General features: G+C 38.8%; 1 protein-coding gene across 6 annotated transcripts in view; it reads left to right on the top strand.

The window, feature by feature from the left end:
• ZBTB20 (zinc finger and BTB domain containing 20) overlaps positions 1 to 23,297 on the top strand; it is a 584,371-nt gene that overhangs the window by 204,746 nt on the left and 356,328 nt on the right. For all 6 annotated transcript variants that reach the window (XR_010025479.1, XM_063126937.1, XM_063126938.1 and 3 more), the window contains one exon: positions 6,649 to 6,725. The gene's annotated coding sequence lies outside the window, so the exon portion shown is untranslated. The remainder of the gene's footprint in view (positions 1 to 6,648; positions 6,726 to 23,297) is intronic.

Raw genomic sequence — 23,297 nt, 5'->3', positions numbered from 1 at the left:
CATCCTGTCATATTATTTTTTTGTTTTATTATTTTTATCTAGACTATAATTCTCTACGTATTTCCTTTGTTGGGACTGTGTGAAAGGCCTTGCTAAAATCCAAATAATCCTGCACATTTGCTCTATCCACCTAGTTTCCCAATGAAGTATAACACTAGTCATATTGAAACATTTATAGAGCACAGCAGACACAAAGTTGCTGCTGTGCTTTTGTGGTGCAATGTGTTTATTTACTGAAATTATTATTTTATGCCTATCAGATAATTTGAGGCATGGGAGATTGTAAAGAGCATGACATTATGAATGTTGGAATGAATCTGAGAACCTTCCATTCTATAATGGCACGAAGAATCTAAGCAAAGCTTGCAATATGTATTGAAGACTCTCAGAATGTCAGCTTCAATTTTGCCATACAAAAAATTTATATCTTTAGTAAAAGAATTATTTGGGCAAGGCCTCTCAAAAGCTGCATGCTGTCAACTGTTCCTGTTCTTTGGGAACATAAACAGGATCTAGGGACAGCTTGTGCAAGAAAACAGTTGGAATACTGCAATATTATAGTTTTTCTGCAGCCAGCTTGATTATCGTCATCACCCTGTGTACGAGGAAAGTGTCAAGAGGTATTGTAAAAAAAATGCTCAGTCCCACCTCATCAGCAGCCATAAAGAGTGCTTTAGCATGTTTTGCAATAACCATCCAGGTCTTCTACACATCCATTAAACTTAAGGGAGTTAGTTGTTACTGTGCTGCACTAACTGGACTTCCTGAACATCTTCTTAGTAAAATCTTAATATCTTGGGGAAACTGAGATTGATATAAGTGTTGTTCTGTGGGTGTAGATATTCTGATGACACAATTCTTGTGAAACAACCATTATATTTAAACACGCACAACCGTGCGTGTTTAGTTAAGGTCCAACAGGGGGGAAAGTATTCTACCATGATAAAGGGGTAATGGGGTGGGTGGGTTATACTTTTTAGTCCCCATTCTATCTGCTTGCATTCAGATCTGCATCTTTAATAACCAATTGTTTTGATAAACACTTTGTCTTGCTTACTGCTCGCTTCACCCTTCCCGGTGCCTGTTTACACTTCCCTGTGCCTGTTTGCATTCTCTTTCCCTTCTTATTGTTTACTACAACTTTATTAGATTGTAAGCCTATGCGGCAGGGTCTTGCTATTTACTGTGTTATCTGTACAGCACCATGTACATCGATGGTGCTATATAAATAAATAATAATAAATAATAATAATAATAAATGCCTCTGTAAGAATAATTAAAAATAAAACAAACTACTTCACGGCTTGAAAGACGTAACGTTTGACAGTGTAAACTGGGTTGGTCATTGGAGCAATAAGGGACTATGTTTTGGAGACCCTATTTATAAACTTATAAGTTAGTACTTAATTTATCAGATTTACATAAATTTAACTCTTTCAAAAGATTATCTGCATGTATGTGCATTTACCTTTGTTATAGCCATGAATAAAAGTCCTAGAGGATTTTCTAGGAAATCTAAGGAAATATTTGCTAATTCACATGGTTAAGTTTTGTTGCAGTTACCAAGACAAGAATAGAGCTTATATTTATTTTAAAATGTTATGCCCTGCCCTTTAGGAATATGCTGTAAGGGCTATGAACTATATCACAGGGTTACACACATTGATCACTGCAAAAGACTAAAACTAAATTAAAATGAGATGTCCAATGCAGCATTTCTTTCTTTTCCCCTTCAAACATACAGCTCCGGCTTACAGTGTGCTTACCTGTTCTGAATCAAATTCTGGGAAGAATTTGTACAATTTTCTGACATTGACATGAGATGTATGAGGGGTTTTCCTGGACATATGTTGTCCTAAGATTTAGTCCTCTGATAATTATAATGTAGAGATTTTTTAATTAAATATCCATTGAGATAAAGAGATTTTGCCATAAATGCAGAAAGAGTGAATATCCAGAAAATGATTAGTTGACTATATTTTAATGACACTTTTTCCTCAAGTGAATTCCAAAGTACTGATTGGAAAGTAAGGCAGTGGTTTACAACTCAGCAAAGTTCTGCGATTTATTAAACTGTTGTTAAAATTCCAAAGTCCCAGCTAGGTAGGGCAGAAATACACCAAGGCTGATCTTATCTAAAGCTGCAGACAGATCCAACAGTACCAACAGGGACACATTCTTGAGAGCTTCAGCTATTGGGTGATATAGAAATGTAATAATTAAACAATTAAACATTCCCTCTGTCCAATTTCATGAGTAGGTCATCCACCCTGGCAACCAAAGCAATTTCTGTCTCATAATCATGCCTGGAACCAGATTGAAACAGGTCTAGGAAACCTGCCTCATTGAGAAACACATGGAGCTGGGATGCCACCACACATTCCAACACATTGCCCGAGAATGGAATATTGGAGACTGGCCTGGGATTATCTGTGGTTCAGAGGTTGTTGTTCTTGTTGTTGTTTTTAAAACCCAGCAAAGGTCTTACAACTGATTATTTTAAGCATATTGACATCACAACCCGTTGTAAAGTATTCATGAATACCAATACTTACTTTGCTATTTCCTTCCTGACTGCTTTTAAGCTGGGTAGGGTAAGGGTTAAGCATACACATGCCAGGGGTAGCTTTGGTGTATAGAGCTTTCATCTTCCTGATCAGTACACTATCAGACTGTATTTGGTGTTGGGCACCTGAGATGGGATTGGGATTCTGTTGGTATATGACCCACACTGTAACCTGCTTGGTTGATGATGTGTGCCACAGAATAGATGGGAGGAGAGTGCAACCCTGTTGGCTATTCTGGACCTCGTGGCAGCTTTCAGTACCATTGAGCATGGTATACTTCTGGATCCCTTAACTTGATTGAACTTAGGAAGCATGATGTTAAGATAGTTTTGGTATTTCCTGGAGCAGTGGTCTCAGAAGGTGGTGCTGGGAGACTTCTGTTCCACCCCATAGCCACTAGTCTATAAGGTGGTGCAAAGTACAATTTTGTTCCCCATGGTTTTTAACATCTACATAAAACTGCTGAGGGAAGTCATCAGGAGGTTTGGGTTGAAGTGTCATCCCTATGTGGATAACACCCAGCTTTAATTCTTGTTTCTATCTGTATATCCCAGGGATACTGTAGAACTCTTAAACGGGTGTCTAGAGTAGGGATGTCGGAGGAATACAGTTAGGTGGTGGAGCTCAATAGATCTCCGTCAACTCAGCCCCTGGGCTTTGTTTCAAGTTCTGCCAGCTGATTTGAATTGGTCCACAACAATCCGAGCCAGCTGGCAGATTTTCCATTGTTGGGCAGCAGCAGTGGCAATAGGGAGGGAGGATTGTGCAGTGGTGGTGACTTCGCTGTTGCTGCTGCCATGCGACCCTACCTCTCTCCCTAATGGCGCCAACTCCAAGGGGGGTTTCTAGGCCAGACTTGGCATCAGCAGGGAGAGAGGGAGTGTTGCACAGAGGCAGTGCTAGGGAGGGAGGGTTCTGTCATGGCTTTGCCCTCCCTCCCTGTTGCCACCACCACACAACCCCCCTTTCTCCCTATTGGTGCCAACTCCAGCCTGGATAACCCCCACTGGAGTTGGCATGGGCAGGTTTAGAGTGAGGGTTGTGCAATGGCAGCAGCAGGGAGGCATAAAGGGACCTATCAGGGTTTCCTCCCCTCCCCAGAATTTGAGGAAACTATAACTATAATTTGTGGAAATTGAAATTTACAGGACACCTTCCCCCCATCCCCCTGGATGAAGTTCCTGGATTTTGGGAACAAGCCCAAGGCTCAGCTCGCAAAGGTGAGCTGAGACGGAGTCACCGCAGGGGTCCATCGAGCCCCAAAAGGGCCAGATCCAGCCACAACAGACATCCCTAGTCTAGAGGCAGTTTTGTGGTGGATGAAGGTGAACAAGCTGACTCTTAATCCAGACTACTGTGGGCTGGGAAACCAACTACTTTGGATGGGGATTTATAATTGCTCTTAGATAAGGTTGCACTCCCCTTGAAAAACTAAGTGTGCAGTTTAGAAGTCCTCCAAGACCCTGTGCTAACAGGGGGAACTCGGGGGCTGTGGTGTCCAGGGAGGTTTTACTAGCATAAGCTGGTGTGCCAGCTGTGGCCCTATCTGGAGAAGATGAATCTTGCCCTTGTGATCCATGTACAGTGGCATCCAGGCTGGACTCCTGTAATGCACTGTGCATGGGGCTCCAACAAAAGCCCTTCTCACCTTTGAAAGCACTTAAGAGGGCCTTTTCTGCAGTGGCCTATGCCTCTAAAATAAGTTGTCATCAGGAGTCTGTCCTCCCCTATCTTTGCAAGGTTTCAGGAAGGCCCTTGTTTTCTCTAAGGCTTGTTTTCTCTAGCCTTTTTCTGAGTATATTATAGTGTACTGTTTCTGGATTTTTAGCTGCAATTATGTTTTAGATTCTGTTACCATCTGGACTAGATGTTTTACTGCTGGTGTTTGTTGATTTTATTAATTTTGGCTGTTTTATCATTGTTATAGGATTTCATTATATGGAATTTTATTGTGTAAGCTGCCTTGCGATGGCCTAGAAATATATTTTTTTAAATAAAATAATAATGAAATTGGTCTCATGTTTCCAAGAATCCTGTCTATGTTCTCAGGCTGTACAAACTGAAATGTATCCATTATAACTAGACAAGCCGAAAGACTCAAGTTTCATCAAATGGACCTGAATCAACTATGTCCAGAGTAAGCAACCTCGTGCCCTCCAGATGTTTTCAACTACAACTCCTATAATCCTTGTCCACAGTCCATGTTGGCTGAAGCTGATGGGACTTGTAGTCCAGACATCTGGAGAGCACCAGGCTGTCTAATCCTGAACTGTGGCATCGAAATCGACATGGATATATCCATGTTATTTGTGAAGTGTCATACAAAGTGGTCACAACAGGCTATTAAGTTACCTATGTTTTCTTCTCATGGCCTAAATGTAATAGGACTTTGGCCATCTGCAAACATCCTTTAGATGACTCTGTGGAGATACAATGGTGGTGGAGAAGAATAACTAAATAGACCATTCATTGGAGAGCATGAAATGGATGGCTCATCTGCCTTTATTAACTCTGACAAAGTATGATAGAATTCTGCCTGTTATACCCTAAGTCACCAATAAAGAGCAAAACATAAAAAGAGAGGGATTTTGCCTCTGTGACTATAGATATCAGTATTATGAACGATGCTCAACCAAAATGTAGGATTGGCACAACAAGCTTTTAATACAGAAAGTCAGGACATGAAACCAATTTCAGACTGCATTTCATTGAAGTCAATGTTAAGTGCACATGATTACATGCAAGATTTTGGATGGAAAAAGCTGTAATGATAAGATCCATGTGACGGTGAATTTATTGCAATACATACTTTACTGCGTGAAGGCTGTCTTTGTGTGCACAGGGAAGCGATAAACATACATTATTCAATGCATAGCCACATTTTAGTGCCCCACCACTAACTTTAGTTCTTTTTCTACAGACCAGAAAATAAATATGCCAGTTGCAAACTCTAGACATGGCCACATAAATATGTAATTCCATGACCACTCCATCAGGAGAATTTTCAGACCATCTTGCATATTCCCCCCCAAACCTGTGGTTGTGTGAATTGCCTTTGCATAATGTTGCTGCTTGTGTAGGAGGCATTTCTGCTGCCATATTTTATTCTTGCTGAGTTGTAGGTAGTCAAAATCCAGTTAACATGTTGTAGCATTTTAGGCTTGATTTCTTTTTTATTCTCTCCCCCCCCCCCCCAATGGTACTTATTGTTTTATTTATTTAGGTTATATATAAAACCATAAACTCCTACCATTGCCTTAATATTTACTTTTGTGTTTATAGCATAATAACCCCAGAAACATTTAACACCACCATTCCAATTGTGCTTATTTGAAATATATTTCACATCCTTCCCCGTGGTAAAAACAATCCTAAGCAACCCTAAGCATTCATTTGATCTCTTGCGGAACTCCTCTGTATTTTGCATGAGAAAGGAGATTTACAACGTTGTTTTGAACAAAATTGTAGGCGACACCATGTCTTGTTTTTCATTTCTGTGCAAGAGTTTGAAATTTAAACATTCTCTAAAACATACTTTAAAAAAAATGGGGATGTGTTTGTATTCCACATCAGCATTGAAGCCAACAGCAAATCTATAAAACTTGAACTTTTCTCATGTATTGCTTGACACTATTTAAAAGCACAAACACTCTTTCATTACAGCTTTGTCCTAAAATGTCCCGTGTGTGTGTGTGTGTGTGTGTTTCTCATTCCTCTCACAATCATGGGTATGCAATTTCATCTGTCTTTTTGAAATTGTAATGCCTGATTCCTTTTAATAAGTTAGATTGTTGATATAGGGGTGCAGGAGGTCCCTCCACCCCACCCATCCCTTTTTGCCACACTATTTGGGATCCTTTATTGCAGAGCTATATTTTTCTATTCTGAATTGCCTTCTTTATTTCCTTTCTTCATTACAAACTACTTTGGAAAAAGCTTGTCTAACTAAAAAAAGAAGAAGAAGCTATGCTTGACTGATAATGCATTGCTTTGGATGGTGAAACATTATGAAAGTTTAATTTTTAATTAAATCTGAAATAGCAATTATAACTGAAAGAGATTTTAACCTGTTTCTTTTCAGAGTGCCTGAAGTTACATTTTAGATGCTGAAATCACTGCACCTTAAAAACAAAAAAGATTGAGCTGCACTGCATTCCTGTAAGTAAAAGCTTTCTGTATTACCTTTTGCCTCTCTTTCTTCAACACACACATCTGTTAGCATAGTAACCAGAATTCAAAAAAAGGTTAGTTTGTCCTTGAATAGGATTTATAGCTATTTTATATAGAATACACATATTTGCCAATTGAAGTTATACTAGATTTTGATGATCTTCATGTCAGCCCCTAAATTGTTAATCTTTTGTGCTGGCTGTTTCAAATTTCATTAAGAACGGTGTAGAGCTTTGTCTCTATTGGCATACATTTTCTATCATCCTGTCACCAACAATTTCTGCATTTTGGTGTAATAAAGAATAATATAAAGTATCAGAATGGCATCAGAAATAGTATTCTTTCCCTTTTGTTATGTCAAAATAAATTTTTTTGTCCCTTGTTAGAATGAAAATAGAAAAGCCTCTTGGGATACCACCACAGAATTCAGATGCCTCAAGTCACAACAGAGGATGCATAAATCCTTGCATGTGCATTGAGGGTGCTTATGTGCCTCAGTGCCCTCTGATCTATTGTGGCACAAAATAGTCAAAATAGTATAGCTTTGCCCTTTTGATTTGACAAGATGTTATTTCCAAAATCAGGGGTAGGCAGACTTAAGATGTCATTTTTTATTGGAGCATCAAGGCCCACCAACTGAAGTCAAGTGAAAAGTAGAGGCTCAGGAAGCTAGAACACAGTTAGAGGAACAGGTTCACACTGTGCACATGCTCAGCCTAGGAATGTTTTTAATAACGGAGCTAAGCATACTGCCTTAGTTCCTACTCCTCCCCCACCCCCTGCCCTTCATGCTTTCTTCATTTTAGCTGCCTAAATGGGTGATGGCATGGGGGAATGGAGCATTTGTTGTTGTTGCCCTCATTAGGCAGGCGATAGTTGGAAACCCTTGCAGATCAGCCAGAGATCCACACTGGATCCCAATCTACTATAGATCTTTCTTCCACCCCTGCTACCATATTTCTTCGATTCTAAGACACACTTTTTCCCCTAAAGTAACAGCTCTAAAAATGGGGTGCGCCTTAGAATCGATGGCGCCTTAGAATCGAAGAAATACGGTATAAATGCATAATAATACTTCTATTTGACCTGCCTTAATTGAAAAGATGTGTTCAGAATTACTTGGCAGAAATATCACACTGCCTCTATAGTTGCTTGTTATATGAGTACACAGTATATGGCTGCATTTGGACAACACAGTAGTCAGTGGTGGGTTAATAGTCAACTCCAGGGTTGATTATCAAGGGGGTACTCCCCTCATGACATGATTATAATCAACCGTGGAGTGGATTAACCCCAGTCAATCAAATACACAATCAGCTGTGTGTTTGACACATCCCCTACCCACTCTCCACCTCAGTCCTCCCGCTGGTATCCCATCAGCCATTGCAAGTTCTACTAGTTGGACTAGAGTGGCAGCCACTGCTTTGTTCCCTCTTGCTGGAGGACTCTGTAGGCAGCCAAAACAGTCAACTCAACAGGGTGAAATAATCCACGGAGGCCGACAGACAACATGCTAACCAACGGTTGTACTAGTCAACGCTGCAGAGCAATGTTTTTCTCCATTGGTTAGTTTGGGAAAATAGTCAACTGTGGGGTGGTTTTTGCCCGACAGACAACACAATAACCAACGGTTGACTATTCAACTAACTCCCTGTCTTTACAGATGTTGCCATTAGTGTTGGCTTCACTATTCACAAATGGTAATACTTTTTCTGTCATCTCTTTCTTTCTTGATATGGGTCTATGCCTTGCTGTCTTCCTCACTATCACCTCTTCGCCCAGACTCAGATGTTTGGCTTTCCTTTTTCCTTCCTTTCCATTGCTCTATCTTTGTCTGTATGAACTTCAGCATTCTTGTCTTTCATCTCTCTAGGTAATGCTCATTTTCTAACCTCGCTGTCTTTGAATTTCCTTTCAAAACATTGCTCTCTCAATCTGTCTCACACCTTCAGCCCATTCATTCCTTAAATCCACCCATTGTCTCAAGACCATTTAGCACCATCTTTCATTCTTCCTTTCTATGTTCCTTACTGTCACTTGGCTGCATCTAGTCTTCAAACACGTTTCTTGCCTCCATGATCAGCAACTAATTTTACAGGAGGGACACTTTGATGAAGGGATGCAAGACAGTGGCAAGACAGGCTCTAAGCCTTAAATTTCGAACAAGTTCAGTGCCATGTTTTCTTTATATCCATCTTTCCTCTGGATTGGCAAAGAAGGTTGTAATCCTATGTGTTGTTATTACTAAATAAGTCCCTTCTAACACTGTGAGTCTGACTTCTGAGTAAACCAACATAGCATTGGCCTATAAATGGACAGATGGTGGTACTCAGGGTGTTAGTTCTAGCCCTGGAGCTCCCAGTTGTTGATTCATGGTATATATGCTTGTGCTCCTGTGCTCCTGTCCTGTTCAGACTACACCCATGGGGTGATCCCTGAAACTTGCCTTTCTATACAGGCCTGCAGTTTGTTGAATATTTTATAGCATGTGAATAGGCAGATCCTGGTTTGGTAAGGGTCTTTGTTTGTTCTACTGCACATACTGACAAACTGAGTGTTAATGTAACTTGCATTGTGTTAGTGTAAGTGACCTGTAATTCAATGGCAATTATGTTGTTGGCATGATGTATTTTCCAGGGAAATCTGTGTCATGCTAGCAAATGCTATTGGTGTTGTGCTAGAGGTTGCTTTTGCAATTTGGCCCATTAGCTCTAGTGCCAAATTGGATACTGCCTACTGAAATAGCCATTCTCAGAGTATACACTATGGCTGGTCACATGCATTGCTATGAACCTGCAAAGGAATACAGAAAGCTGTCTTATACTGAGGCAGATAATTGTTCCATCTAGCTCAGTATTGTCTACACTCATTGGCAGTGGGTCTCCAGGATTTCAGATAAGAGACTTTTCCAGCCCTCGCTGGAGATTCCAGGGGTTGAACCTGGGACCTTTTGCATTCAGAGCATGAGCTCTGTTACTCAGCTATGGACTTCCACAGGTTTGGAAGATGTAAAGCAGGTATCAGCCCTTGTGTCTGAGCTGGATGATTGCAGCTGACAATTACAGGACAATGAGTTGTGCACCTAATGGAATCCATCTTCCAACTTTAACTAGTTAAATATAAACAAAGTTGGTAGTTTAAAATAAAAGCTTGTGAAGTACTACAAACCAAAATCAGCCTGTTTTTCTCATTAGAAATCCAAATGCACAGCTGGGTAATGAAACCCAGAAGGTTATGAGTTCTTCCCTAGTTGCATCTCCATTGTATAGTGCAAAGTGTTATGCTTTAACAGCTCTGAGCTTCTTCCTTCAAACATTAATGAATCTATTTTGGAGCTTACGGATACAGAATATTTGTAGGTGCATAACGACCCATTCAGTATAGAAGAATGTAAGCCAAGAATTGTGTTAAACCATCTTATTGTCTTTCCAAGCTTGCTAATACATATACCAGAAGAAAAACAAGCATAAAGGGGAACAAAACTTGTGCAGTTTTTGCACCTATCTATTGTGTATGCATGTGTTTGAACAAAAGATAGTGAATTGTATGTAAAATTTCCAGGGCCTTGTTTGTTATTTTGTGCAACCGATGTGGTTCAGGCAGCAGATTCGGTGGGAGGGTGGGGGTTGGTGAATCACATCCCTCCATCTACTGCGCATAGGGCTGCCCATCATTGCTGCCACCACTAACACACACCTCCAGCTGCTGCTGCTGCTACCTACCCACTAGTCTCCCACGGAGCACCACAGCTTTTGCTACTGTGGCAAATACTGTCTAACTTTAAACAGTATTTGCCACTATACAAAAGTAGCAAAGTTTTGTCCCAATCTTCCAAAAGAGGGGAAAGGAAGTTCCCAAAAATTACAGAATAACTCACCTGATACCAGGAAAGATGCTAGACTAGATTATATAAGGTTCAGTTAGTAAGCGTCTCGATAACAATGCAATGATTAATAGGAACCATAGATTTGTAAAAATAAATGCTGCCACACTGTTTTTTGTTTGTTTTGATTGGGTTAATAGCTTTGTGGATTGTGAGAATGCTGTTGATATAATTTATCTTGATTTCAGCAAAGCATTTGACAGAGTTCCCCATGATATTTTGGTTAACAAATTTGTTAAATGTGGCCTAGATGATAATACCATCAAGTGAATTCAGAATTGGTTGGAAAACCATACTCAAAGAGTGCTTATCAATTGTTCCTCATTAAACCGGAGGGAGGTTTTGAGTGGGGTGTGCAGGGCTCTGTCTTGGGACTAGTGCACTTTAACATTTTTTAAATGATTGTGAATGACAGATGAAGGGGTGGAGGAAATCCTTATCAAATTTTCAGTAGGGACAAAACTAGCTAACAACTCACAAGACAGGATTAAAGTTCAAGATGACATTCATAGAATGGAAAACTGGACTGCAACTTACAAAATAAAGTTCAACAGAGACAAATGCAAAGTTCTGCATTTATGCCAAAATAATAAAAATGAATACATCAAATGCACAGGTATAGGATGGGGTATACCTGGTTTGCAGTAGTACAGTGAAATTATCTCAGAATTGTAGCTGATTACAAGCTGAACATGATTCAGCAGAGTGATGTGGTTGCATTAATAGCTGCATTAAGATTTTATTTATTAAAATACTATTACACTGTTTAATATATTAAAATCCCTTAGTGGTTCAATAGGACCATAGTTTACAAAATGCAGGAGGTAGTAATCAATTTTATTCAGCATGAGTCAGACATGATCTGGTGTTGTGTACCTAGTTCTGGGGCGAATGGGCTGTCCCGTACTGGAGGTCTTCAGGCAGAGGCTGGTTAGCCCATCTAACGAAAATGCTCTATTTCTGGATTTCTGGCAGTAAGTTGGGTGTAGGACTAGATGGCAAATCAATGTGGACCATGGGTCAAAGGAGGACATGAAGCAGGACAGCACAGACTGGGGAAAAGGGCAAGGAAAGGCACAAATCTGAGTGGAAGTTCAGCGCAGGGTTCTTGTATAAGGTCATCTTGGGCCATCCTCCATTGGACCTGCCATGCTATGAGAACGCAACAATGAGATGTAATTGCTTATGAATGTACAGAGCCAGTGCTGAAACAAAATAAGAATATGTATGTTGTAGCCACAGGGAAAGAAAACTGCTTTGAAGTTTTCCCTTTATTTCTAACTGAAATTCATTATGAGCAGATGTTAAAATGTCTGTCTTGGCATCTGGGTGATTCCATTACATGTAGTTCTTATGTAAGTAGAGAAGAGCCTTGTTAAAATGTGTTTGTTTGGTTTAATTTGTAAGGATTTGTTTTAAAATGAATGCTGGAGCATTATATCTTACTGGCATAAAACATGGGGGCAGATCCTCGGCTGGGGTAAATGAGCTTGGCTCTATCGCTGTTCACTGATTACTATCTAGCTGAGCCTCCTCTCGGTCCTTTACAATATTATTCAGCACCAAAGATGAGCTAGATGATTAACTCTTCTATATTTGAAGAATTTATAGGAATGATCTTAAGAAAGGGTTATATTGCCTAGAGCTTAGTTTAAAGAAGAAGTTTATGTTAGTATAAGAACATAAGAACTTAAGAAGAGCCATACTGGATCAGACTGAAGGTCTATCTAGTCCACCATTCTGGTCACACAGCGGCTAACCAGCTGCCTACAGGAAATCCCCAAGTAGGACACAGGTGCAACAGCACCCTCCCACCCATGTTCTCCAGCAAATGGTGTACATAAGCATACTGCCTCTGATCCTGGAGGTAGCACACAATACACTAATGATAGTGACACATATGCACTAAGGAAAGCTATTGCCATTATTGTCATTGTTAATATTTATCACTTGGTTTTCTATCACACTGCCGATAACAAACACCTGTCTCTGAGTGTACATTTAGGCAACACATTAACTTTCACTAAAATTGGATAAAACAAAATCTCAAAACATAAGCCAATAAAGCAAAGGCTGTGGATAATGAATTTTATTATGGAGTATTTTTTTAATTATATGTTCTGGGACTTAACTATGTTTCCCATAATGAGACCAAGGAGGATTTTTTTTAAAAAAAACAAACAAACTTGAGTATTAATTTGTCACATTTGAAATATTTTTGCCTGAACCTCTATGATTTAGCAGTTTTATTATAGGATGGATTTTGGACGTTTATATCTGACTTGGTCACTGATTCCAATGCCAGTCTGTCTCCTAGAGTTTTTCTAGGTAACTCAATAGACATATAACATTCTCCCTTGCAAAGTAAATATTTAGCTAACCTGCAAAGTGAAATGGGTCATTCACTATGGTGAGTGTTAATAAGTGAGCTTATTAACAGGTTTTATTTATTTATTTATTTATTTATTTATATGTATGGCAGAACCATTTGAAGGCTCCAGATTATAGAGAAGCAAATGTATTTTGTCTGTCCATTGTGTCTGCTGATATTGTATAGAACAGATGGAGGGCAATGTGGAATTTTGTAAGATCATTCAAGCTTGGAGGCATAAGGGAACAAACAGCCAGAAACCAAGTCAACGTGATGTGGAATATGAACATCCTAGATTATTTGGTCTATATCTAGCATTATAATGTCAGGCTCCAAAGCATTACTCTTCCAGGATAATCCTTTTATAAGAATTTTTTTTTAAGTGGCTCCTGCCTTCAAGCCACCTATACAACGCATCAAATATATCAGAAACTGAAACATTATTAAAATAAGTGAATTATAAATATAAAGAAATCTGAGTATTCATGTACTGAATGTTCACTGGATTCTCTTTTTTACTGGAGGTGGATGGTTTAGGCATTATATGAGGAATCAAAATGTCCTCTGCTAAACTTTGTGACCTGTCAAACATCTATCAAGCGGCTGTAAGATGCTTGGGTTGAGAAGATATGCACTAAATTTCCTTTTTGTTTTAATGATATATCATTCTTGACTATCTTCATTTGAGTGCGTGCAAAAATGAACATTCACAAAAGGCATACAAATTGGTCACAAATTCTGAACTCCATTTGACATTATTCAGAATCTTCTACCATACTGAACTGGGATTAGAAAACAACAACAGCTGGGGTTGAATCTAATATATGTCATACATTTTTGTAAAATGGCTGATGTTCTGTTCTCATGCCACTATTGAAGTCTATCATCAAAAAATATACAAAGTCAAAATGTGATACTGTAACAGTTTTTGTTTTGCTAGCATTCTTTTTGCTTTAGTTTATAAACACTAGTTTTGTTCTCTTGGCCATAGAAGGCATACAGACGTTAATGACTATGATTTCATTCATTTAACAAGTGTGATACTATATAGCAGATGATAATACTTACAAGCACTAAACTAAAACATCTTTCACTCATCTAGCATTTGTAGTTCTTTCTTCAATAAATGACCAATGAATAATTGAGTAAAGAAAGTGACAGTGCAATCCTACATATGTACAAAATTAAACTGGGGTTTAATAATGGGCCTCTCCTCACAGTCTAAAAAACATTTTGGAAAATGGCGCTCAACCATAATCAAGCATACCTGACAGCTGGACAACCATCTGTCAGGTATACTTTAGGGTGGATTCCTGCATTGAGCAGGGGGTTGGACTAGATGGCCTTGTAGGCCCCTTCCAACTCTGCTATTCTATGATTCTATGTGTAGTCAGAAGCAGGTCCCACTGAGTTTAGTTGGACTTACTCCTAGGTAACTGCAGCCTGCTTGAACAAGCTATCATAAAGAGTAGTGATGTTTTCAAAGTTCATATTTATTTTGTTAACAATTTTTAAAAATTCATCTTCTGATCATAGAATCATAGAATAGCAGAGTTGGAAGGGGCCTATAAGGCCATCGAGTCCAACCCCCTGCTCAATACAGGAATCCACCCTAAAGCATCCCTGACAGATGGTTGTCCAGCTATCAGGTATGCTTGATTATGGTTGAGCGCCATTTTCCAAAATGTTTTTTAGACTGTGAGGAGAGGCCCATTATTAAACCCCAGTTTAATTTTGTATCTGGTCAATGTTAGAGTTTTTGGCAATAACATTCACACATCCCCACCCATAATTTGTCCCCCAAAGGGTCCAAAATGCCCAAAAAGAGATCCACAGTGTATTGAAATAATCATGGAAACAATTCAGAACTGATGGTGTAAATGTGTATTACATATATGCAATAAATCTTGTTTTTCAAGTTTTGCTTAAGAAAAAAACTGCTCCTGAGGCTCAACTACATATTTTACACCAACAATTTGTCCATTTCTCTTGCAATCAGAAACTATACAGCAGTGCACTATAGAAGTATAATTGTTAGGACAAAACAATCACAGTACCATGACACATTAGAGCTTTGTGGACCAGAGATGCCCATCTCTGAATTATACCCCTAAAAGAAGTGGTGTCTTGCATCACCCATGAGGTTGGAAGTAACCACCACATTAGCCAAGGATACCAACAAACGTCCACTCTTTCCCTGGCTTTCCCCTAACTTTGCCCATTTATATCTTTTGCCCTGGTGGATTCCTGCCAGGGTACCATTATGGTACCATTATGCCAGTATTATTTTATTCTTCTTGTATGGCATTATGGTCTACCAGGCATTGTGCTACAAGGTTTAGGAGTAAACCCATCTCATCTAGCAGGCATATTTCAAAGATAGGATTCTGCTGTGAATGGTAAAGTGTAGCAGTATGGTTAATGAAACTGTACTGTTGTCATCACCCCATAGAAGGTTACAGTTTTCTTGACCCTTTATTTAGACCCTAGTGCTTGAGTTACTTGAGGAGCAGTTTCTCATTACATGTCACAAATGGTTCTTCCAATTTGATGAGATGTGCATATTTTATTGTTTCTAAGGCATAGAGATCACAAGTGTGAAATGAAATATTGCAGGAGGCATAAAAGTGCAGAGATGAAGGTAGAATTTGCATTGGCTTCACTTCAGCACAGATGGTGAAAATCTTGAAGCTACTTTTGGGTCCTGAGACCTTGCCCCCTCAGGCTAATAAATAATGGAAGAAATGGGGAAAATTAATTCCGCTGAGATCTAATGATTCATACTCCTTAAAAAATATGAGCCATGGGAAATCTGCCTGAGTTTCACTGTGTTCTTGAATGCTCTGAGATATTTATTCAGTACAGTAGCATTTCTAATCAACAATTAATCAGTTAATCAAGGCTTAATAAAATGAAATACACTCTAGGTATAGCACGGGCTTATCTTGTTTACTGCAACCTGACACTGTGCGTTTATCACAATGCAAGGTGACAAAGAATATCCAAGTCCAAAATATTTCACCTGTCCTATTCCAGTTGGGGATAAGGAAGGGGAGCAAGCCACCAGTGAAGGCTAGGTTCTAGGGCAAAGTCAGAAGGGAATCCTGGTCTGAGTAGGCAGGGTCCATGTAAATAAAAGAACTAGATAGCCAGACAGGGTCAAATACTAAGGCAAGTCTGAAGACAGTACAAGCACAGGGGGATCCATTGAAGATGGCTAGGCAGTCAGTAAATATACAAGTGGGGTCTGGAAGTGATACAGAAATAAGGTTCCGTCAACTCTCTGCTTGAGACTGAGGCCTGAGCTCTGAGGCTCAGCAGCAGATCATCAGATGTATTTCTGGAAGAGGTGCTACTCATGTGGAGAGTCTTGATTTGAACGTTCTTTCATAAATGGACATTTTGTCTGGTCTCTGCCAGTGGTAGCTCAACATCCACCTTAGAATCAGAACCGCAGTCAGGAGCTGAAGTACAACAACAAGAAGGTACTGCTTTAAGATTGTTGTGAGGATTGAGTCCATGACATCTCACTAGGAAAGACTCCAACAACAAACCCTGAGGTCTTCATTTCAAGCACTGGTGGTCTTTGACAGACATTTTAGGGACAAAGAAGCAATGCCAATATATCTGTCTTTGGTTTTCTTGCTCTCTGTATGTGTGAACCGGATTGAAGGTGTCCTCAAGGAAAACGGCGGTATCTTGGACCTGAGCAAATGCACAGAATTTGTAGAACAAACTAAGCCAGAACACTTGCAGGCTTGAATTCAAATTAACAGAGACAAGGGTTTCAATACAAGGGTTCTAGGGACAGCAGAACAAACACACACGTTTGCCTGGGATATTGCTAGGGTAAAAGAGGTCACTATTGTGATTTGAAATTCAATTAAACCAATGCTAAAAACAAGGTGGTGAAGAGAAGGTAAAATACTGAAAAGTGGATGAGACAAGGGGTTGAATCAAGGTTGTCCATCCACCAGCGTAACAGATTCCTTCTCCCTACTCATCCCCCCCATGTGCCCCCAAATCTGCCCTGGATGGTAATGGGGCTCTCCAGAGCAGGTTTTGGGGGCACAGGAGGTGGAAAGCAAGGGACAGTCTTGATGCATAAGTGAAAATCCACTTGTGTGACATTGGAGTAGCACTGAGACTGCAATCCTAAGCTCAGAAAATTTTATAACTACTTACATTTACCAGTTTTAACACTAGGTACATTGCTCAGGGTTCATACTCTGCAGCACATATTAGGCCTTTTCAGACTCCCTTCTCATTACAGACCCTGGCCCTTTGCCCACTACAGATCCCAATCCCCTCCCCCAAAAGCTGTTCTTGAGGACTGGGCGATTCCTGAAAGCAGCATCCAGACTACTAGGGGCTGCTGAAGGAAAGGAAAATCAACAGAATCACCATGTGCCAAAGATAAGAGCTACAGTATGATTAGACTGATTATAGAACAGAAAGAAAAAGGGATTAAGACTGATATTGGGGATTGAAAACCTAAGGTAGTGTTAAAAGAATCTTGCTACTGATGTGTACCTAGTATTAAAAAAGTGGGAAGGGGGATGAGAGAGAAGAGAGTTGTTACTTATGAATCCATACAACTGTGCTTTGTTCTGCATGAGTGTTTTAATAGAGCAAGGGTAATATAAGGATCAGATGGGCTCATGGGAATGAAACAAAAGGTTTTGTAAAATTAAAGCAAAAATAATTACACTCCTGTGGTTGATATAGACGAAACCAGCTCAATTTGTAGAAGAGTGGAGAGAGACAGAAATGCTTATTTTGAGCATCCTGAAGAACAATGCACCCACACATAATTTTCTTACTGAAAGTTTTAAAGAATGATAAAGAAAAATTCATTATCAATAACAAAAAATATAGAAGGTCATTGCATTGTATGTGATGTAATGAAAATGAAAGTGGTCCCATTAAAGTTACATGGAAATCTCATCCAAAATCACCCAAATGTTCAGAATCCAGAAGGCATACAAAGCATTCACTAAACATGTGCTTTCTAATCATATTGGGTTGGAACCATTGTTTCATTCCCCTTGTAAGAGTTCCTCTGAGTGGAGTTCCACTCCTAATGCTCCTACCATCAGAAAAGGAAGGCAAAGGTGATTTGCACCAATTTCCCCCTTCTCCTGCAGTTCCCAGTGTCACTCTCCACAGTTGCGTTGCAGAGGCTCCCTCAACCCGTTGGAGCAGTTTTTGAGGCACAGGGCTGCACGGGGGATCAACAAAAACCACTTTCTCCACCATTCCACTAGCAGAAATGCTTTGCTCAATGAGAAGCTTTCTATCTATGTCCTCTAGATGTTTTGGACTTCAGTGCTCATCAGTCGCAGCCTGCATGACCAGTGGTCAAGGATACTGGGAATTGCAGTCAAAGATATCTAGAAGGTGCTAGGTTAGGGAAGGCTGATTTAGCATATCAATTTCATTGATAGGATCTTGTATGTTGGCATTAAAGGTGACAAAGATTCTTGTAAGATGACCTACCGAGCAAGCTTATGCATGTTTATGTAGAATGAAGCCCCTATAGGATTACACCCATAGACTTTACGTGTATGTTTTAAATAACTCTTTTAGCCTGTTCGTATAATGAACAAATGACTGTGATTTTATGGTTTTAAATTAATGATTCTTGGTATTGTTTCTATTGGGTCTGTGACCGCATAATAAAAATCTAATCTAAATCACCCATAGACTTAAAAAAAAAAGAAAGTAAAATTCAAGTTCAGGGCTTAAAATCTTTAATCTGTAGCCTAGCTCTTTGCCTAGTGATGCCATACTGTTTATATTATAGCAATGATCATATACAAATAGAGTATGAGGATGGTTAGGGTATCTTCCAACCTTTTTTCTCTTTTTGCTGACACCCATTCTCTGTATTTGTTCACAGAAAAGTTGTTAAAACATTAATGAATAACATCTCAGAAAGGTGTACTAAAAATTGGCTTTGAATGTTCTCTCCATTACTCTCATGTGACTTTTATATTTTAAAGCATGTTCCTTCTAACCAGTTAACTAGCGGTTCACCCTGAGCTCTTGGATTCAAGTTGTGCTATTTCTTCGTTGTGTGTTATTTCAAAGAAATCCCCAAAGCAAATAAAGAAGTAGTATTGAACTGAATGCAGAAGCCATGCAAAGTACACTTCTAAGCAGCAGGTTCAGAATTCAGCAGCAAGTATAGCACTGAGCATTTTTAATGAGCTGGAGGTCAGCATTAATTTGCATATTTTGTTTACATAATTAATATAACTAGCATAAAATGTCATGTTGTGTCCCATTTCGTTTGTGGGAACTACTTTCTGGCATTTTGGGGGAAATTGTTCCATTTCACCAGATGAATCTTATAGGTATCATGGAAGATTTTTTAAAAATGGCATTTACAACTGGAAATGAAACGATGAGCCAGGCTGTCAAGATCATTAAGATATGCTTAGACATAATAGGATTATAAAAGGGTTATTAAATAAATAAATAAATATTAGAGAATAGCTTTTGAGGCTACAATCCTATACACACTTACCAGCAAATAAGCACTGTTGGACACAGTGGTGCTTACTTCCAAAAGTAAGCATGCATGGCATTATACAGTAAGTGATTTCCATATTTACTTTGAGGAGAAAATGTGTTCTTAATTGACAGTATAGGAACTATTCCCACGCAATTGGTTATAGAATCAATTTTGTTGATCTTGCTCAAAATGTTGTAATTTGGGTGTTCCTTTTTAAAATACCACTTGAATCTATGTTTCCAGGGAACATTTTATTTTACAGAAAGGCAAGTGTATTCTTCTTTTACACCTCTGTCTGCTTTTCTGCAACCTGCGGCTGGATGTCATCTTGTTTTCTTAAATGTAAATGAGCATATAATCTTTTCTCATAACCCTTTCTGATTACTTTCTTCTTCTTTCCTTAACTCTTGATGATGTTATTGTTTCCCTTTCCCCCAGGTTTACAAATTAGGTATCATTTTTACTCTTTTTTTCTCAGAGATTAATTTTCTCTCTAAGAAAGTCTGGTCCCCATGATCAAATAGGAAGTGGTGAAGCAGCTCGGAGTATGACAGAAGTATGAACTGAGTGTAACCCCATAGGTTAATTCACACAAGGAAGAGAAATAGTCAGCAATTCTACCCTCTGAGCACATCTGATCAGGCGAGAATGAAACTCCCAAAATCCAAGTTGTTCCAGGTGTTACGGAAGAAGTTGATGTTACGTTGTTGTTTTAACTATGATAGAAAGGTCCGGTTGAATTAACAGGATCATATTCCCCTGTTGACCTCTAAAGGCAAATCAGGAACCAAGGGAACTAAAGTGGTTTCAGTTGCAAACCGTATCCTGAAGCCAAATGAATATGGATTCAGAACCAACAACATCATCTAAGAATCTCTGAATTCAGCTGCCCCGCTACTGCCTTTTTGATCATGAGAAACAAGTTATCTCTTACAAAGAAATAACATGTATAGAAAAAAGAAAAGAATAAAAATAGTACCTAATTTGCAACACTGCTAACTCCAAATGATTTATGAATAAATTAAATAATACTGGACATAGAATATAAGAACATAGGAAGGTGAGATCAAAGGTCCATCTAGCCCAAAATCTTTTTCTCCAGTGCCAAGCCAGAATTTTGTGAAGCATTGTTTCTCCCCAGCAACTGGCCTTCAGTGACAAACTCGATCTAGAGTTTCAATATTCGCATCATGAGTAGTAGCCTATACAAATCCTTGGGGGACTCTAGTTCCTATTTCACTCTGTTGTGAGAACTTTCCATTTATTCCTATTCTCTGCCTCCTGTTCTATAAACACAAACAGTAACTATAGTCCATAAGAGAATCTGTCATTTTGTTCCATGATTACTAAGTTTACTCAAGCCTTTGGTAAGGAACTTTGTCAAAAGCTTTTTGGGATTTTAGGTCTACCAGACTGCCTATGTCTACAGCCTCAAATAATTTTATATTTGTGAGGCAGAACTTGCCTTTGCAGAAGCCATGCTGAATGTTCATCAACAAGAGTTGTTCTGTTGTGTATTTAACAATTCTGGCTTTAATAAAGCTTCCTGCTAATTTACTGGCACAAATGTTAAACTAACAAACCTTTATTTTCCTGGCTCCCTTGGATCCTTTTAAAAGATGGCTATTATGCTGGTTATCTTCCAATCCATCTTCTGGTTAAGGTGAAAATTGTAATGTAACTTCAAAAGAAGAAGCTGCAATATTTTTTCTCCCATTACTAAAGCTAAATTGGAAAAGATTTTGGTGATATGCAAACTGCAGTTCATGATAGAGGCAAAGAACCAATTTGTTATGAAGAGAAAGATATCACTAGTTGAAAAACCCATGAGGTCATATGTGCATCAGCCCTTAGGTGAATTCTGCTTCTGTATAGCCAAGCTCCATCTGATGCAGTAAAATTAGAAAACCTGCATTGTATGTGCTGGCCCAATTGGGTGGAGAGTTTCTGTAGCAATGCCAGAGTCCACCAGGAACCTGGCATGCAGATGATTTTTAGGTGGGTTGCACATATATGTATAGGACCTTTAGCAAGAAGGCTGTGTTTTGTCTTGGAGAATAACAAGAACGCTATATTTTCTCTTGCAGAATAAACGTAACAGCTGCATTATTAATTAGTCACTTTGGAGTAAAGATTCCATCATATCCCCCACCTTTATTATTTCACTTTCCTCAAGACTTGCTTATGATAAAAAGAAATACTGTAAGCAAGATAATTTTGGGCACCCAGAATATGTGAGACTACCCGACTTGGAGGGACTGATATCTTAGGTTGCAGATTCTGCCAGAATCTGAAGGCTGATATCATACTAAAGCTCTGAGCTCCATTTGGTGCCTTTTACTTCTGTCTTGTTTCTATCTGTGCAGGGGATGTGAAAACTAGATTTGTCCTGTTTCCACAGCAGGGTTTTGGTTTATTTTGTTTTTCATAGCATTTTATTCCATGGCCCAACTCCAGAGGAGAGCGTATTGCAAAGATGGATTTGAATGTCAGATTTAACAAAATGACTTGTGTATGAGACAACCTTTATTGCTATAAAATTTAATAGCTCATTAATTAAGGGTACAGTGTAATCATTATTATTATTAATTATAATATATTGGCTAATATGTGGAATAATTATATTTTACATAGTTTAGTTGAGTAAACCTCAGGGTTAATACACCTAGGCCCTCTGTAGTCTGGTTGATTTCTATTAGTATTGAGAGGTTTGTATATTTTCTCTGATCATGCTTTTGAAGAACAATACTGTACCATCATTATCAAATATCCCTTCTCTCCATGTTGCTTTTGCTGCTGGACAAATTCATTGTTCAAAGAAAATGCTAGTTCCCTTCAAGAAGAAATAAGCGAAATACACAGTGGTTTTCTATTCATCTAGAAGCCAACAGTGATCTTCAGTGATACAATTACAGCTACCAACGATATTAAAATGGAATTCAAAAAATGCCCCAAAGTTCAACCATATGCAAGAATCCATGAGGGTTCTTAATCCAACCACACCCCAGAAAACATAATGTGTTCAACAACAGAACACATAATGTATCAGTTCAATATTAAAACAGAACGTTCTTGTAAATACTTTTCTTGTCTTTTAAAATTGATTTTCTTAATGTTCAGTGTAGTCATTTCCACTTCTAATACTTAAAATTCCACCTCTTTGAAGTGTATTATTTTTTTAAAAAATCACAAAAATAAAGTGCAGACATAACAGAGAAGGATGGTTTCAACAATTATTACAACAAATACAAGTATGTTACTTTTCATTAATAGTGTGATGAACCTTGCATTGGTCTATATTGCTCATTAATTTTAAATTAAACTGGCTAGGGTTGAGTAAAAATCAAAGCCTATATCTTTTAAGTTTCTGTCCTATTCTCCCACAAGATTATCAGATGGAATAATCTTTAAATCACAAGAATGTCCCATAAATTATCATGCCATCATTTCAGTAAAGGAATGCTTGGTTCCCCCCACCACACACACACATTGAAATAATGTGTACTCTAACTGCTAATAACAAAAAAGGTACATGCTTTTCATACTGCATGTCATGGGTATCCCTAAAGGGAAGAGTATTAAATAAGCAGATAAGCAGCACCAGTAGAATTTTGCTACAATATCCTACACTAATGGATATTGATCTATGAACCTCCTTCCAAAATAGGAACCACCACAGCATATGGAAAAAGAGCCTTTCTGCACAGCTTCTCCACCATACTGCCTCATTACTGGAAACAATGTGTTGGATTCTGACTTGAGACAGAGACCATCTGTGGGATATTT

The sequence above is a fragment of the Elgaria multicarinata genome, chromosome 5, assembly GCF_023053635.1.
Source record: "Elgaria multicarinata webbii isolate HBS135686 ecotype San Diego chromosome 5, rElgMul1.1.pri, whole genome shotgun sequence".
Taxonomy (NCBI): Eukaryota; Metazoa; Chordata; class Lepidosauria; order Squamata; family Anguidae; genus Elgaria; species Elgaria multicarinata.
Note: the sequence above shows the minus strand (reverse complement) of the source record. Positions and strands in the feature narration are given on the sequence as shown.